This window comes from Artemia sp. Qi Xiang Cuo, chromosome 9 (assembly GCF_049724085.1).
Source record: "Artemia sp. Qi Xiang Cuo chromosome 9, ASM4972408v1, whole genome shotgun sequence".
Classification (NCBI taxonomy): domain Eukaryota; kingdom Metazoa; phylum Arthropoda; class Branchiopoda; order Anostraca; family Artemiidae; genus Artemia; species Artemia sp. Qi Xiang Cuo.
Window position 1 is genome coordinate 2301388 of NC_142802.1, and position 17468 is coordinate 2318855.

At 33.3% G+C, this 17468-nt stretch overlaps 1 protein-coding gene and 1 pseudogene across 1 annotated transcript in view; one reads left to right on the top strand and one right to left on the bottom strand.

The window, feature by feature from the left end:
- Positions 1 to 17468, top strand: part of LOC148948218 (G2/mitotic-specific cyclin-B2-like) — a 113663-nt gene that overhangs the window by 3154 nt on the left and 93041 nt on the right. The window lies entirely within an intron of this gene.
- LOC148948219 (longitudinals lacking protein-like pseudogene) lies at positions 5514 to 16524 on the bottom strand (annotated as a pseudogene).

Here is a 17468-nt window from a genome sequence, read left to right on the forward strand (position 1 = left end):
CCCACTGACATGCACTTTTGCAGACTTAAATATATATATATATATATATATATATATATATATATATATATATATATATATATATATATATATATATATATATATATATATATATATATATATATACATATATATATATATACATATATATATATATATATATATATATATATATATATATATATATATATATATATATATATATATATATAAATATATATATATATATATATATATATATATATATATATATATATATATATATATATATATATATATATATATATATATATATATATATATATATATATAGAACGTGAACCGGCTCATTCTAGAGACAACAGGATACACTTAAGAAATGCAGGTTTTCGTACCGTAGGCCAAGTTATATACAGAAAAGCACACATTGACATGCTCTTTTGCAGACTATATATAAATAAATAAATAAATAAATAAATAAATAAATAAATATATATATATATATATATATATATATATATATATATATATATATATATATATATATATATATATATATATATATATATATATATATATATATATATATATATATATATATATATATATATATATATATATATATATATATATATATATTTATATATATATTTATATATATATATATATATATATATATATATATATATATATATATATATATATATATATATATATATATATATTTATTTATTTATATATATATACGTGATCCGGCTCTTTCTGAGATTAAATAAAAAAACAAGTTTTTTAACTAAAAGTAAGGAACAACGTTAAAACTTAAAACGAACAGAAATTATTCCGTATATGAAAGGGGCTGTCCCTCCTCAACGCATCGCTCTTTATGCTAAATTTTTTCATTGTCTAAAAAAATAGAGTTGTGAGAAAGTCAAACTTTAGCGTTAAGAACGAGGCGTTGAGGAGGGGACAGCCCCCTTCATATACGGAATAATTTCTGTTCGTTTTAAGTTTTAACGTCGTTCCTTACTTTCAGTTAAAAAAACTTGTTTTTTTTATTTAATTTTTGAACGTTTTTGAATTAATGCAGGTTTTGATTTTGGCTCACCGTACATGAATAATTAAAACAAAATTTGCATATTATATTTGGTTAAATGGCTTTCTCGAAACTTGTTTAATTTTATTTACGAACGTTTTTATTAGTAATAAATATACGTAACTTAGAATTAACTTACGTAACGAACTTCTATATTCATAAATTTTTAACACGTATATTAGGAGGTTCGCCCCCTAGTCAATACGCTGCTCTTTAAACTATAGTTCGAATTTTTTTTTTCCAGTTCTTTAAAAATGACCTCTTAATCACAATCAGTTGATCAGTTGAAAAACTTGTTTTTTTTTATTTAATTCCTGATCTTTTTCTTTAATAATTCTGGGAAATCCGGCGCCCCCTTCATAGCAATGCCCCTTCCCCCAGGAAAACTTCCTTCATGGAAAGATCTTTCCATATAGCCCCCGACCCTCTCCTTTCCCCACCTACCAGAAAAAATCTCCTCTGAAAAAGTCTGTATACTTCCCAATAACCAATACTATATGTTAACATTGAGTAAAGTTCATAACTTTCAGCCCTCCCCCTGGGGCCTGTGGGGGATCAAGTCATCCTAAAAGACATTTTTATCATATTTTCGACCATGCTGAACAAAATGGCTATCTCAAAATTTTGATCGGGTGACTTTGGGAAAAAAATGAGCATGGGAGGGGGCCTAGTTGCCCTCTATTTTTTTTGGTCACTTAAAAAGGGCACTAGTTCTTTTAATTTCCGTTCCAATGAGCCCTCTCACGATATTATAGGACCACTGGGTCGATACCATCACCCCTGGAAAAAAAAAACAAAAAAAACGAACAAACAAACAACTGAACACGCATCCGTGATCTTTTTTCTGGCAAAAAAACGGAAAATTCCACATTTTAGCAGATAGGAGCTCGAAACTTCTGTAGTAGGGTTCTCTGATACGCCGAATATGATGGTTTGATTTTCCCTAAGGTTCTATCACTTTTAGGGGGTCTTCCCCCTTTTTTCGAAAATCAGCCAACTTTTCTCAGGCGCGTAACTTTTGATGGGTAAGATTAAACTTGATGAAACTTATAATATGAAATCAGAATTAAAATATGATTCTTTTGATGTATCTATTGGTATCAAAATCCCGTCTTCTAGAGTTTCGGTTACCATTGAGCCGGGTCGCTCCTTACTTACAGTTCGTTACCACGAACTGTTTGACAACAGGATACACTTAAGAAATGCAGGTTTTCGTACCATAGGCCAAGTCATTATATACAGAAAAGCACACATTGACATGCACTTTTGCAGACTTTAATGTATATATATATATATATATATATATATATATATATATATATATATATATATATATATATATATATATATATATATATATATATATATACGTGAACCGGCTCATTCTGGAGACAACAGGATACACTTAAGAAATGCGGGTTTTCGTACTGTAGGCCAAGTTATTATATACAGAAAAGCACACATTGACATGCACTTTTGCAGACATAAATATATATATTCAGAAAAATTATTTTCTTGATTCTTCTTGAAAAGTGCACTTATGCACAATTATAAAGTACAAATGTAACTTATTAGGGTCAACAAGTCAGAATTTCTCTTTGGGGGGCGGGAAAGGTGATGCCGGGACCAGAATTTTCAAGAAGTTTTTTTTTATTATAGATATCTGAATTACGATTTTTTTTTTCATTAGATTTGACGATGCTTGTTTCTCTTCAGAAGTAAAACTTACAATTTCAATGAACAATCATATATTTGTAAACATATTTTCTTACACGTCAAAGGGACTGCATCAGCACAATGTTTCGTGATAAAAAGCGCGAGAATTTACTTGGCTAAAAGTTGCAGAAGTTATTTATTCTTAGTGTATTAAAAAAGAAAAAATAATTAAAGAAAGGAAAGGATTCCTCAACCTTAAAAGAAGCACACCTAGCATTAGGGCCCAGTATATGCGCTGATATAGTGCATTATGCAATTTTTAACCGCCTGACCATTTGATACTGTTGGGTTAACGAGTACAATACAAGTAGCGTACAATAATTAAAAGTTGAGTTCTTAAGCACAATAATGTTAGTGAAGGAACAAATATGTATAAAGCGGATTAAATAATATTCAATTGATGATTGAGGGCTTTTTCATTCATAGTCTGGATTCTCAGGTGGTAAATAAAAAAGACAAACCCTCACCTCACCTTCCAGATTATCTTTTCAGATTCTATTCCCACAAGCTAATTGTCAATTATATTTAAATTTTGGCAAAATTTAGAAAACAGAGTACAAACTTTCTATCTGTGGATTCATTTTCAATGAAAAAGCACAACTTTCCCAAGTCTATTGTACAAGTTTTCGCCAGTTTTGCTCCTATAATTTTCTCATTGTATATGCTAGGCTACTGTAAAGTCAAAAGATTATCGATGGTTTTAACCGTAAATCCTAGGCTTTACTAATTCCCTCCAATTATCAATGAAAAAGCCCAATAAACATGAATAACCAGAACCCCTTTACATTCTCAATGGGTTATACACCTGTCACCTTAATTCAAATATTCATACCTGAGCACCCTTCTTGGACAACTAATTCCCGAACATAAAACTAAAAATAAAATAACAGCGTAAAAATGAAGAAATCCCTTCATAATTAAAGATGGTAAAAAAAGAAAGAGGATGGAAAGAATAGACGAAAAAAGGCAACAATAACTGTTTACAAAAAAAAACAAAAAAAAAACATATAATGACAACAAATTCACTACCAGGGTTCCCATAACTAATTTTTTTTTATCTTCTTCAATTCATTTTCAAGAGAGCGGGTTCAGTCTGGAATCGGGAAGGGGAGTAAAACAATATGAGAAAAACATTGCTAGTCTAAACAAAAATATATCCTCCTTTGGGTTTATTTGCATGCACTTTGTAATCAAGTGTGCTGAATATAGATGACAAAAAGCTATTCTGCCTTTATTAAAGGACATACACAAGGGGAGGGAGCTCTCGGCCCACCCCCTCGAAATTGCAAATACTCCTAAATTGGTGGGCATTTCTTATCCAAAATGACAACTCTACTCCAAAAGGAGCGCCTTAGCTCCGCCTTCGAGTTCAACTGAGATAGACCTTTGCAATCGCCTCGATTGACCAAAGCAACACCAAATATCGCGGATAAGGCATCACGAAAATTTGATAATGAAAAGGAATAGAAATTGGATTCTGAAATATTTATTATTTTGAACTTTTTGGTATGTCAGTCAATAGATATTGATTTTGTTTGCGACTATATTAAATTTTCAGATTAAACTATTTGTTTCTTGGAAACCAGATCCAGAATGTTTTTTCGTAGATACATTTGCAATGAATTGGAAGCATTATTTCTTTTATGCATTCCCCCCATTCAGTTTACTTCTGACGACTCTTCAGAAGGTGGAAACAGATCAGGCCACTGGTATTTTGATCTTTCCAAATTGGACCACACAAGTATGGTATCCCTTACTATTAAAGCTTTTAATAGGAAGTCCAATATTACTACCAAATGATAATTTTACTTTGTCTCTCCCACAGAAACCGACCTTGCACCATCCATTGTCCAAGACGTTACACCTAGCGGCTTGCGTCGTCTCCGGCAAGGGCTTCACCACCAAGGATATTCTCCCTCCACAGTCGATATTATCATGGATGGGTGGCGGGATTCAACTAAGCGCCAGTACAAAGTTTACATTGAAAAATGGATCGACTTTTGTGGAAGAGTTCAACTGCCCTCCCAATTTCCGTTCCCGTTGAACTCTCAGCGTTTCATCATGAGCTTAACCACCGCATATTATAATGACTTTAAAATACTGGTGTTGCTTTGGTCAATCGAGGTGATTGCAAAGGTCTATCTCAGTTGAACTCTCAGCTACGCTGGCGCTCCTTCTTTGGAGTAGAATTACAATCAAACTTCAAACTTGGTAAGTTTTTGTTTAATTTATCAATTAAATTTTTCTTTTTACAATTGGCACCACCCCAAAGAAACAAAGTCCTGGGCACGCGACCTACTCTCGTTATTTAGCAGTTTTTTCTAGTGGAAGTAGGATATATTGAACAAGAAAACACAAAATGTGTCGTGCGTCGAAATTTTACAAAAAAAAAATATATAAATCCACACAGATACTTTCTAATATAACTCCAAATGTAAAAATTTGAATGTTAACAACTCAATTTGATAACTATTCGTTATAACTTCATACATTTGTTTATATAATTTCCTATATCTTCCAACGTTGCCAAAGATTTCCTACATTTTACCTGTTTTTATGATTTTATAAACCCCCCCCCCATAGTATAAATTCCAACTCCCTGACTAAAACTTCATCAAGTTTCTTTTTCTTAAAAGAGAATATACAAATATCAGCTGATATAAATTTCGGAAATCGACTTTCCTTTACAAGATTGGTAGAATTTCTTCAAAGCTCAAATATCTTATTAAGGAAGAAGAAGAAGAAACGTACCTAGTATATCTTCACCAATAGACGCGTTCAATTCTACATCAGACCACTCGCCTTCACTCTTCACCTCTGTATCGCTGTCATTAAAATCTCCTTCAGGTCTCGGAATCTGAACCATATTTTCTTTATAGTCAAGGCGGGAATCGTCCAAATCAATTGAATTTTTTTCATCAATACGTTGCAGTGGTGGAGGGTGAGCCTGATCAAACTTGCGAATTCGTATCATTGGATGCGTTGGCACTGAGTTCACATTTAAACTGTCAAGCTTTCGTTTTTTGAAAGATGGACTTTCACTTTTGGGTGGGGTCAATGGGGCTTCAACTGTCTTTGAGTCTTCAGTTTCACATAGACCACGAATTTTCAGATTTTCAGCAGTTTTGATTAAACTTGGTAACTTATGTTGGACTATGTTTACTTCACCTTTGTACATATATTCAACTAATGATTGCAACTCGTCGTAGGAAACATCTTTTAAGTACACAATTATATGCTTATCATCGCTCACTGAGTTTAGAATTTCCTACAAGAATAAACTAAGTATAAAACCTAGTTTTTGCAATCTAGATACAACTACTACTACTACTAACAGCTCATTGCAGCATCATAATAGATGGATGGATTTAATAAACAATAACTTTAACAAAGGAAAATAAAATATCATCATGTTCTCTGCGCAAACCTCTATGGTTAGAAGTGTCACATGACTATATAGTATTCTAGAGGTTGACTCACATGTTCCTTTAAAGGAACCAAAAGAGGATAGTAGTTCATTACCTAAAATAGTTCAAATAGTGACCCCAAGTATTCCCAGAAAAATATAAAAAATTTACACCTTAAATTTTTTTTTGGTATTAGACAATCTCCCCAAAGAAAATTTCCTGATAACCCAAGGGTTCCATTTGTGTGTACACCCAAATTTGTTGGTACCTATGTATTAACTGGTGGCACCGCTGAAACTACTAAACGTTTTTTTTAAGATTTATGCTCATTGAAAATATGGCACACATCATCATCACGCACTTTGTGCTGAAAAGCTGTAAGAAAAGACGGACCCATACTAATAGTAACAAAAATGCTAAGAAAATAAAATTTCAATTAGAATACACCCATCCACAGAATTTGCTTCTTTTTACTGATTCTATATATGTAAAATCCACTAAGTTTAAAGTTTCCCATCAAAAGTCAATAATGTCAGAAAATTTTCATAGTTTTATAAAAAAAAGGGAGTAAACTTCCCCAAAAAGGGACAATCTTGATTAAACTGACGTAATCAAATTCCTGGCCCTATGTCAGAGGTCTCAAACTCCTGTGTGCAAAAACATTAAATTTTACATGTTCCTGAGAAAGTTAATCAGGGATAAATTCGCAAAATACCGAGAGACGGATCATTTGAACAGATATTCAGAGTTCTAGGACCCCTTTTTAAGCAAGAAAGGAGATTGTAGCATGACAAAGTATCGCGCGACTATGATGAAATAGCAAATCAGCTTAGAACTATCGAACAGCTATTGACATGACCACATAGTTTCACAGCAGTCGCTCAAACACAATATACAGTCCATACAAGAAAAATGGTTATTAAAATGAATGTGCACTCAGTATTACTTTGAAAACTGTCATACACTACTGCATAGTTACACACCATTTTTTGGGGGGAGGGGGGAGCGGCAGTGGATCTTTTTCGCGGGAGAAGGGGTGCCTGCAGACTCAAAAAGAGAATTTGTATACCCAATTTTGCGTGAAAGACCCTTGAGATGTATATGGGGGAGGTATTTCCGGTCTTCGTCTGGACTACGCGAAATCAGTAGCCTGAATTCATATTTTTGCTCGGGTGTTCTCCGCAGTTGTACTCTTGATTGCTTACTACCACCACGTGTCTCCTGCATGGCACCGGCTTGCAAGTCGCAAATACCGAAAAGCTCCGTATTTGTTCCGGCGTTTGTAAATACTTGATATTTTTGCTGAGCCTCCTATTGTATCTAAAATATACATTATTTTGTGAGAAAAACCACATCGATGAGCCGATTTCGTCAATCCCTTATTAAGAAAAGTTTTCAAAAAAGAAACACAGAAACATGTTCTTTGATGTCGCCGACATTTCCCCTCCGAGTTAGAGAGATGATAATTGTGTCTTCTTGTAAATACATCTTTTCTTTTTGCATTTTTCAAGTTAATTTGCTTTTCTTCTTATAGTACTTTGCTGATTTTTTTTTAACGTTGTTGTTAAATGGGTTATAGCTCTCCTATTAATACAGAAATAATTTTGGCTTGAAAAAAAAGATACTATTCGTCCGCTTACTTGCAAATAGTTGGGCTCTAATCCCCCCCTATCTTTACACTAGATTTTAGCTCATACTTTATTAAGAGTAGAATTAGCGTAAATAATATGTTGAAACTAGCTCAAGAGATAGCAGGGATAATATAGCTTATAGGATAATATCCCTTAGTTTTAAGTTTTAACGTTGGTCTTTACTTTCATTTAAACAACAGGTTTTTTTTAATTAATTAGTTAATCTTTTTAATAAAGTTAAGGAAAAATTGCATTCTAATTGTGAGTTCTAAGCTATTATTTGTCTTTTTTACTTATGTAATATTTTTTTTTCGTTCTTCTTCTATTGTCGTTTGAGGTGTACGAAGGAGTATAGTGGATTCTTTGGATAGTCGTTTTCCTCGTTGTTACGGTGACTCCAGTACGGTGCTGAGTACTCAGCAAAGAATAATGTATATATTTATGTATGTATTCTTTCCGAAAACGGCTTCATATATTTTCGGGAAAATTAGAACCTTCGGATATTCTCGCATTAAAAAAAAACGATCTAGATAAGTCAGAAGTCTGAGAAATTCGTTAAGAGCCGTTTGGTTTTTGCAAACGACGTCATGTACTATGTTAGTACATCATATAAGTATTTATATATACATATATATATATATATATATATATATATATATATATATATATATATATATATATATATATATATATATATATATATATATATATATATATATATATATATATATATATATATATATATATTATAATCAGTATTTGTGACATAGGTAATTTGTGATTATAACCAGAATTAAATTTTTTTTTTCTATTCCTGGCACGCCCCTGGGACAACTTATCTTTGCAAGTGCATGGGCAGGGTAGAAGATTTAGTTGAAAGACTTTGTTTTTCAAGTATTATATATATATATTTATTTATTTTGTTAAGTTTTGCTATTATCAATAAACTTAATTTTAACTTAAAAAAAAATCTTTATAACCTAGTAAGTTCAAACTCTTAACTGCTCAATGGGATGGAGCATCAAGGGATAGAGAAGGAGTTTATTGGCCTTTTGGGTTAATGCCGTGACGAATTTGTAGTAGTAGTAGTTGTGAACAATAGTTCATAACTGTTTACACTTGATTGAATACATTTTGATTTTGGATGGTCCAAGTTGAAATATGTGTTGAAACTGTTTTTTTCATTAATTAAACACCACGATTGATTTTACTTCTCTCCTACAAAAGGAATATGTTATATTTACAATATCTACATGTTTTTTTTTTCAGAACTTATTTGAAAAAAAATTATCAGTTATACGGTTACACGGATAGTTTATTGGAAACGCTTATGCAAGGGTTTCTCTCATTTTGATTGGATACAGTGCTTGTCTTTATTATATAATAAAAAAAACAAGTTTCAGCTGAAAGTAAGGAGTAATATCAAAACTTGAAACGAACAGAAATTATTATATACATGTAGGGGTTTGTCCCCTTCTCAATATCTCGCTCTTTACGCTAAAGTTTGATTTTTTTTTTGTCCGAATTCTTTAAGAACGAGTCCTGAAACACAGGAATCGTTTAATTAGAATAACAAATTTGTTCAAAAGTTCTAAAAAACCTTTAGCGTAAAGAGCGAGGTATTGAGGAGGGTGCAATCTCCTTCATGTACGTAATAATTTTTGTTCGTTTCAAGTTCTGATACTGCTCCTTACTTTCAGTTGAAACAACTTGTTTTTTATTTAGTTTCAGACCATTTTTAAATAATACCGGGAAATCCGGCTCCTCCCCATCAAAATTCCTCCCTAGGTAGTTCTTCACACGTAAAATACCCCCCAGAAAATTTCATTCTAGCTGAAAATTCTGCCCAGAAAATTTATTGCGGACGATTCTAGCTGATTTTTTTTCTTAGCATACATTCATTTGAAAAATACTTCAATTTCTGTTTAATTTAAAATTGTGCCGAAAATCCTCCCCTCCGTGAAAAGGTCTCCCCGCAAATACCCCCACTCCCTAGTAGAAAGTAACTCCCGCAAAAAAAAACTCTGGAGAATTGGGGAAGGGGAAATCCCCTTCATGTACGTAATAATTTCTGTTCGTTTCAAGTTTTGATATTGCTCCTTACTTTCAGTAGAAAAAACTTGTTTTTGTATTTAGTTTCAGATCGTTTTTAAATAACACCGGGGAATCCGGCTCCCCTCCACGGAAAATTCCTACCCCCCCCCCTCCCACGGGAAATACCACCCTAGAAAGTTCTTCCCACGTAAAATTCCCCACAGAAAATTTCCTTCTAGCTGAAAATTCTCCCCAGAACATTTCTTGCGGACTATTTCGGCTGATTTTTTTTCTTAGCACACTTTCATTTGAAAAATATTTTAATTCGTTTGATTTTAAAATCGCGCCAGAAATCTCCCTCTCCGTGGAAAATTCTCCCCGCAAATACCCCCACCCCCAAGGAGAAAGTTACTCCGGTAAACAAATTCTCTCTGGAGAATTCATCCCGTAGTAAACTCCCCCATACAGAAAAAAGAATTTCGTATAGGAATTCTAGCAAATTCCCCAGTGCAAAATTTTTCTTGGAAAGTTCACCCATCCCCCCGGAAACATCCATCTCCACAAAAAATTATCCCCGTGGAAAATCCTCTCAGCAGAAAATTTACACCCCCCCCCCCTTCGAATAATGTCTGTATACTTCCCAATAGCCAATACTATACGTAAACAACGGGCAAACTTTATAACTTATAGACCTTTCCCCTGGGGCTGTGGGGGATCATGTTATCCCCAAATGTATAATTACTGGGCTATTGGTTCGATGGGATCACCCCTAGGGAAAACAAACAAACAAACAAAAAATAAAAAAGCTTTCGCTGTTAACAATAAACTTGAATAATCTTATATATTTGGAATTAGCATAACAAGCCAATTTTTATATATCTATTGATGTAAAAGGGGAATCTGGTTTTCAAAAGGTTTAAAATTCAATATCCTTCTCGACCAGCCTTGCTTCGAGTCTGGGTGAAGATAATCATTCTAATTATTGCTCTAACTCAAGTTTACTTTAACTAATAGGGTGGGGCTGTTTTATTTTCAGAAGTACTGTTTAGGGGTAATTTTAGGAATAAAACTTGGCAATGAAGCATCAAACACGATTCTTTACCAACAAAGGGGTTCAACCCTATCACTTAATTTATTATGACAGAGTAGCTTAAGTGAATTGGTTTTGCCTTCTAGGACTGTGGTTCAGCTATATAGCCCAAAAGCTGGTAAGAAAAGGTTGTAAGTTTTTTCTGTTTTTTTTTTTTTAGTCAGATTAGGTTAGGAAAAGACTATGAAAGTGACTTAAAATCTCGAGGGATGTCTTGAGAAGCTGCCATGGAGCAGAATGCACAAAAATTGTCTGTCTGAAACAGCTTAATGCTGCAACCTTTTAAAAGTAGCTGTATGCCTTTCTTCTTTCATCTTTTGTTAGAAATTCTTTTTAGGAGAACTTTGGGCATCAAAGCTGATATGATGAACTGATATGATTATATGATGATATAAGGGGAAACCCTTCCCCTAGGGATTTCCCCTTAATTTTTACTGCCTACAAATAAGATCCTCCACTTGAAGCAGGCTTAACAAAATAAAATAAACACCAATTCGAAAGTCAGATAACATTATATTCTATGCAACACAGCTGAGCACTAAACAAGTTGGTTGGAATAAAAATTTACAATCTCTATTAATGAGGTCCAAAGAAAAGGGAGAAATAACTCCAAGTCTCCATGGCTCTTTCCAACAAACTCAAGTGATCCTAAAATCTCTATCCCCTTACCAATTTGCAGAAATTTGTTTAAAAAAGAGGGGACGCCTAAACTCCCATAAAATGCAAACAATACATATTTTACAAGGAAAATGTGGGACTTATATACAAACTGTGAAAATCTTTCAAAAACAGGGTTTCAAAAACAGTTTAAAGGTAAAGGATACAGCCCAAGACCCTTAAAGTCCAAACCAGCAGTGCTGATCCCATCTCAAGGCCCTTCAGCCAGGAAGTGCAATGGGTGAATGGGGGCAAGCTATCCTGTGCTTTTGCACTCCATTCCTGCTTACTTCCCCCAGATTTCTCCAGGCAATTATTTAGAGCTATAAAAGAGGGTACAAAACCAGAAACCCAACATTGCGCATTCCTTCCACTCTTAAACTAGGCTTGCCTATTCTTAAGAAGATATCTTAGTTATTTGCATTATTCAAATTATTTTCATGAATGGAATAGCCTCAAGGGTGTTGAAGTCCAGATTCCTTGTCTGCAGGGTCACCAATTTGCAAAACTACAGGGAGGGGACAAGGATTTTGTTCAATTCTGTTTTAATGAAGCCATAAAAAATGTAGTTTTCAAATCCTTGGGAGGGGTGGGCAGTTGTGTTGTTCTTTCACATTTTAAAATGAAAATGCCAAAAGAAGTAATTTTCAAAATCTACAGGGCAAATGCCACTTCCACATGTCCACTTAACAGCTGTCCTTATCCTCAAAACTGAAAAAGTTATACACAGATATTCCTTATTTATTAATAATGAAATCACTATGAAGATAAATTTTTTGTAAATAAATTTCTTTATACAAAACTAAGTGTAACCCTCCTAAAACACAGTTCCTGTAGTGTCACTAGTTATGATCTAGAATGGAGACCATGTTTTTTATATACAAACCAACATAAATTAAAACAGTGAACACTTGGTTAAAATAGCTAGATTAATAAAAGAAATAAAGATAGCCCTACACTGTGCTATGGTGATTAAGCGTTCAGAATATAAATACTACATTTTTTCATTCCTTTCATAATGGCCATGTGTTTAAATCAGTGGGCTATACTATCTTGAGTGGTTAGCACACTGAAATTGCATTTCTGTTTCTGTAAAGGCAGGGGTTCAAGGTCTGGTGTTGCTGATTATTTAGTTTGGAATAGGGGTCAGCAGTAAGACTCAGTAAGAGTCAACTCAGCTCCAAATGGGTACCTAGAGAAATCTGGGGGAAAAGATAAGAAGCATTGGATGACTTACCCCCAACCAGACACTACCCACCTGCCCAAAGGAAGGGAGTTAGGATATGGTACCTGTACAATTGGGATTATTGTATGTATGCAAAAAAAAATTCAAGCAGTTACTACCTCTCAAGTCTGATTATTTTAATTTTCGCCCAGGTTTCCAAATTGCAGCTTGAACTGCACAGCTCTGATAAGCACTATAGGTAATATAAATGCAACACATAATGGGACACTATAGTTTATGTCATTTACTTTAGCACAAACTATTTATTTTATTCAACAATTGAGCCATATATCAATAAGGACTTCATTTTGAAAGTTTAGAACAATCAATGAAAAGAAAATCAAATCTATAACTCTTGTTTTAGCTTTGTAAGTGTGAAACGCAAAGCTAAATAGGTATATACATTGTATAGAGGTGAAATATCATTGAGAAAAATGTTTCACTTAAAGAAAAGAGGAAAAATACAATGTATGTGGGAAAAAAAACTTACCTGAAAATAGGGACTACAAGCAGATAATACAATTCTATGACATTTTAGAGTTTTTCCATCACATGCAAGTGTAATATCAGTCAGTGATTCTGAGACCAATAGTTTCCCAAGGAGTGCCAAAATTGTGCTTTGATGATTGTTCCATCTGAGACAGTACTCCTGTTCAGACCCCATTTCAAGACAGTGTTAATTGTGAACCAGCTGAAATTGAATATGGATAGCTAAATTTTGCTCAATAACTTGATCAAAATAAAGGTTTATTGGCAAAATTGCCAAGCATGAATCAGGTCATATTAAATTCTAATAGAACAGCTGAGTTGACTAGCAATCTTTTTGGCTACAGGTCAAAAGAATTGCTTTACATTGCACTAGGAGCAATTTAGAAGAATAATATCCCATTCACAGCACCTAAATTAAAAGAAGAAAAACCAGCAGATATGCTAAGAGTTCATAGAATCAAATGAGCCAACACAGATAACAAATTATATGGCATCTTTATGACATTCTTTGACAACTGACATTCTCAAGTTATATGACATCAACTTCATATGACAAACTACTATTCAAGAGCAATATCTGTAGCTGCTACTTCTCAAAGAAAAGGAAGCACATATTTTTTGCTTAGCAAATGTGACACAACATTAAAATAGCCTTTCCTGAGAAGAAAATGTACATGTAGAATTCTCCATAAAGTATTCTTGTTTGTCCTTTACCCTTTTTTATTAAAAGTAGGAGGAGTATTTTTCAGCAGAAAAGTAAACAATCCAAAAGGGTATTATCATTATAATAAAGTTGAGTAAGCAAAGTTGAGTAAATTCTAGGCAATATAATATTTTATATTAATTGCTGTGCACATTGTAAGTAAAAAGCACTAGTACCAATGACAGTACTGTATTAAGTTAATTTAGATCCAGTCTGCAATTTTCTTAAAGTATGCCAATTCTTCCAGTTTTGAAACCAATTCTTATTTATTAGAGAATAGTTTGGTCTTGGTTACCATGCAGAAAATGTAAGACTTATTGTGTCATTTTAGGCAATAGTGTTTTTTTATTGTTATTATTTTACCCAATTTAATCCACTCTCACCAGAACAGAAACTAACCACAAACTTGGAAAAGTAATGTCATTCATACCCTCACAAACCTTAGGGTCCAAATTAGAATCTGTAAAGGTGCCTTTGGAACCAAATTAAACTACTATCTTTTGTGCAAGGATTGCAAAATTCTATGAGCATAGGCTATGCCTATCATGTATATATATATATATATATATATATATATATATATATATATATATATATATATATATATATATATATACCCTCTCCCTCTCACAAACCTTAGGGTCCAAATTAGAATCTGGAAAGGTGAATCTGGATATATATATATATATATAAATAAATATATATATATATATATATATATATATATATATATATATATATATATATATATATATATATATATATATATATATATATATATATATATATATATATATATATATATATATATATATATATATATATAATAATAAAAAAATAAAAAAAAAGTTAAAGACTCTAGGTCAAATCCTGGGAAATAATTCTAGGTTGGTAAGCCTCCTCTTTGCTTTGGCAAGCATGCAGTTTTTAATTGCATCTATACAAATCTGTAAAGCAGAAAAGGAGGTAATAAGCCAGATTAAAAAATATATACAAATAAAATACAGCAATGCACATTTTAATCCCCCTCCCATCCCTAGGAAACAAGAAACCATTATTAATATTTATCAATAGAAGATAATGAAAGATTATGAGAATGTCATTTAACTCCTGATTTGTAGCATGGGCACCCATAATCTGAATTCCAGGGGAGGGGGGGGGGGGGAAACCTCATCTAATTGGCACTTTTAATGCTATATAATAGAAATTTCAGAACAAAAATATAAAAATAAGGCAGCATCATTAAGCCAGGGGGGGGGGGGTGCCCCCTCATGGGCACCCATGGGTAGTAGTAATTGTCCCTCTCTCTATAAACATTTCCTACTAGTCATCTGAATAAATTTGTCAAGCAAAAAAAAATTCTGAAATGCTTAATAAGGCTTAATATACTTTGCTGAAATCAAGAACTATCCTGGCCAAGGCATACAGATTCCAAATACAATGATCAGTACTCTTCTAATTGAATTGTACCCCTTCCCTCTAAAGGGACCAGATTTAGCCCTAGGCTGCACATGAAATTTTACTGAATTTGTGGAGTTTCTGTTACTTGTTTATCTTATTACTTAACAATAGTTGTTCATAATTCCAAATAAAGGGGAAAAAACACAATCAACAAACTTGCATCCAGCCTTGGGAGGCTTTTTTCCTTCTTTTTTCTAACTGAACTTGGTAAATTTTTACCAAATCATATTATTGACTTACAAATAAAGTGAATATACCACTCAATGCCTTTTTTTATGCTCTTTATGAATATGATAATCATTTTTGTGGGAAATAAATTTTAGCCCCCATCCCTATATATACCAATTCAGAGTATATATTTGCACATTAGGGGGTTGGGGGGAAAGTTTAATCTTACCTCTCATTTACATCAGAAATAAAATTTACCCCCACTCCCCTAATGTGCAAATATATACCCTGAATTGGTATAAATAGGGATGGGGGTAAAACTCATTTCAGACAAAAATGATCATTAGCTATATTTGGAAAGAGCATAAAAAAAGGCATTGAGTGGTATGTTTACTTTATTTGCAAGTCAATAGCCTAATATGATTTGGTAAAAATTTACCCTGAATTCTCTCTTACAAATATCCTTAACCCACTTGGCTTTGTCTTGATTAGGACTGTAGGATACCTACTCTTTTGATGTAGGCTGAGGCTATTAGGCCTATCTCATGATAAAAAACAGTTGATATATAATCATGGTTGCATAAATCCAGCCTAAAATCATTAGAACAGGGATCATAAGATCCATAAATCTATATTCTTAGAAGATACCATAGGCTAGTTATAATCTAAGCAAAAAAAAGATAGGACTCAGATATTAAACTAGGCTAAAGCAAGTCTATTCCTCCTTGACCCAAATATATAGATGAGTAGCTACTTACTTGACGAGTAGTTATAGTCACTGCCAACTTTTTCATAGAACTGATTTCTCTCTACGTACCTTGTATCCTGGTAGTGATATTCCAATTCTAAGGCTCCACCCCCTGCACACCATTTGGATCATAAATGCTCGATTTCAAACTGTCCTGCGCAAATTTGTATCCCTTACCCGTCATCTACAATAAAGATAACATGCTGGGTCGCTGTTTTTCGCCAGAGGGTTCCAGTTTCCTTCAAATAGGCCCGCAAATTCTCAATGTCTTTTAGTACGTTCCTGGTCAAAATTTTAATTAATAGGTATTTACTTCAGGTTTAATACAAATTACCTGGAAACCGAGAATGGTCTTTAAACTAATGCTGGGATACGCATTATAATAATCACTAAGAATAAAATAAAAATGAAGATCCTCGAGAGCCAATGCTGGCGCATAGGGGGTCGAGTCGCCGTTTCACTTACTGGTTCTTTTTTACAGGGACAAGAAGTAAGCTTGTCGACCCATTTTGCTGCAACGGGTTCGATTGCCGCCGTTTCACTTACTGGTTCTTTTTTACAGGGACAAGAAGTAAGCTTGTCGACCCATTTTGCTGCAACGGGTTCGATTGCCGGGTCCCGTGTTGCCAAGCAGAACATCATTCCATTGTACTACCATAGGGATAAAAATGATTAAATTATGAGTAACTTTAATGGGTTGTTGCAAAATGGGTTTACTGCAAAAATACGGACAGAAATATGATAAGACAACCTTGGGATTATAACATATGTTGAGGGAACGACACAATCTTTCATCGGCTCAATTACAGCCATATCAAACTTGAGTTACGTTCTTAATCATCACTATTGTTCTTGTTCAATATATCAATTGGTTTCTTACTTCTTACGGAGGGGAGGAGGTGTGGAAAATGAGAATGAGTATGGAAGAGCTATGGGCAATTCTAATTTGATTGAAAAGTTTCTTTTGTGTCCAATCTTGCATTATACCCGAGCCGCACTATAGTCAAGCTGTTCAACAAAACAAATTATGCACAGAAGATGTATAGTGTGCTTAATACGAAAAAAGA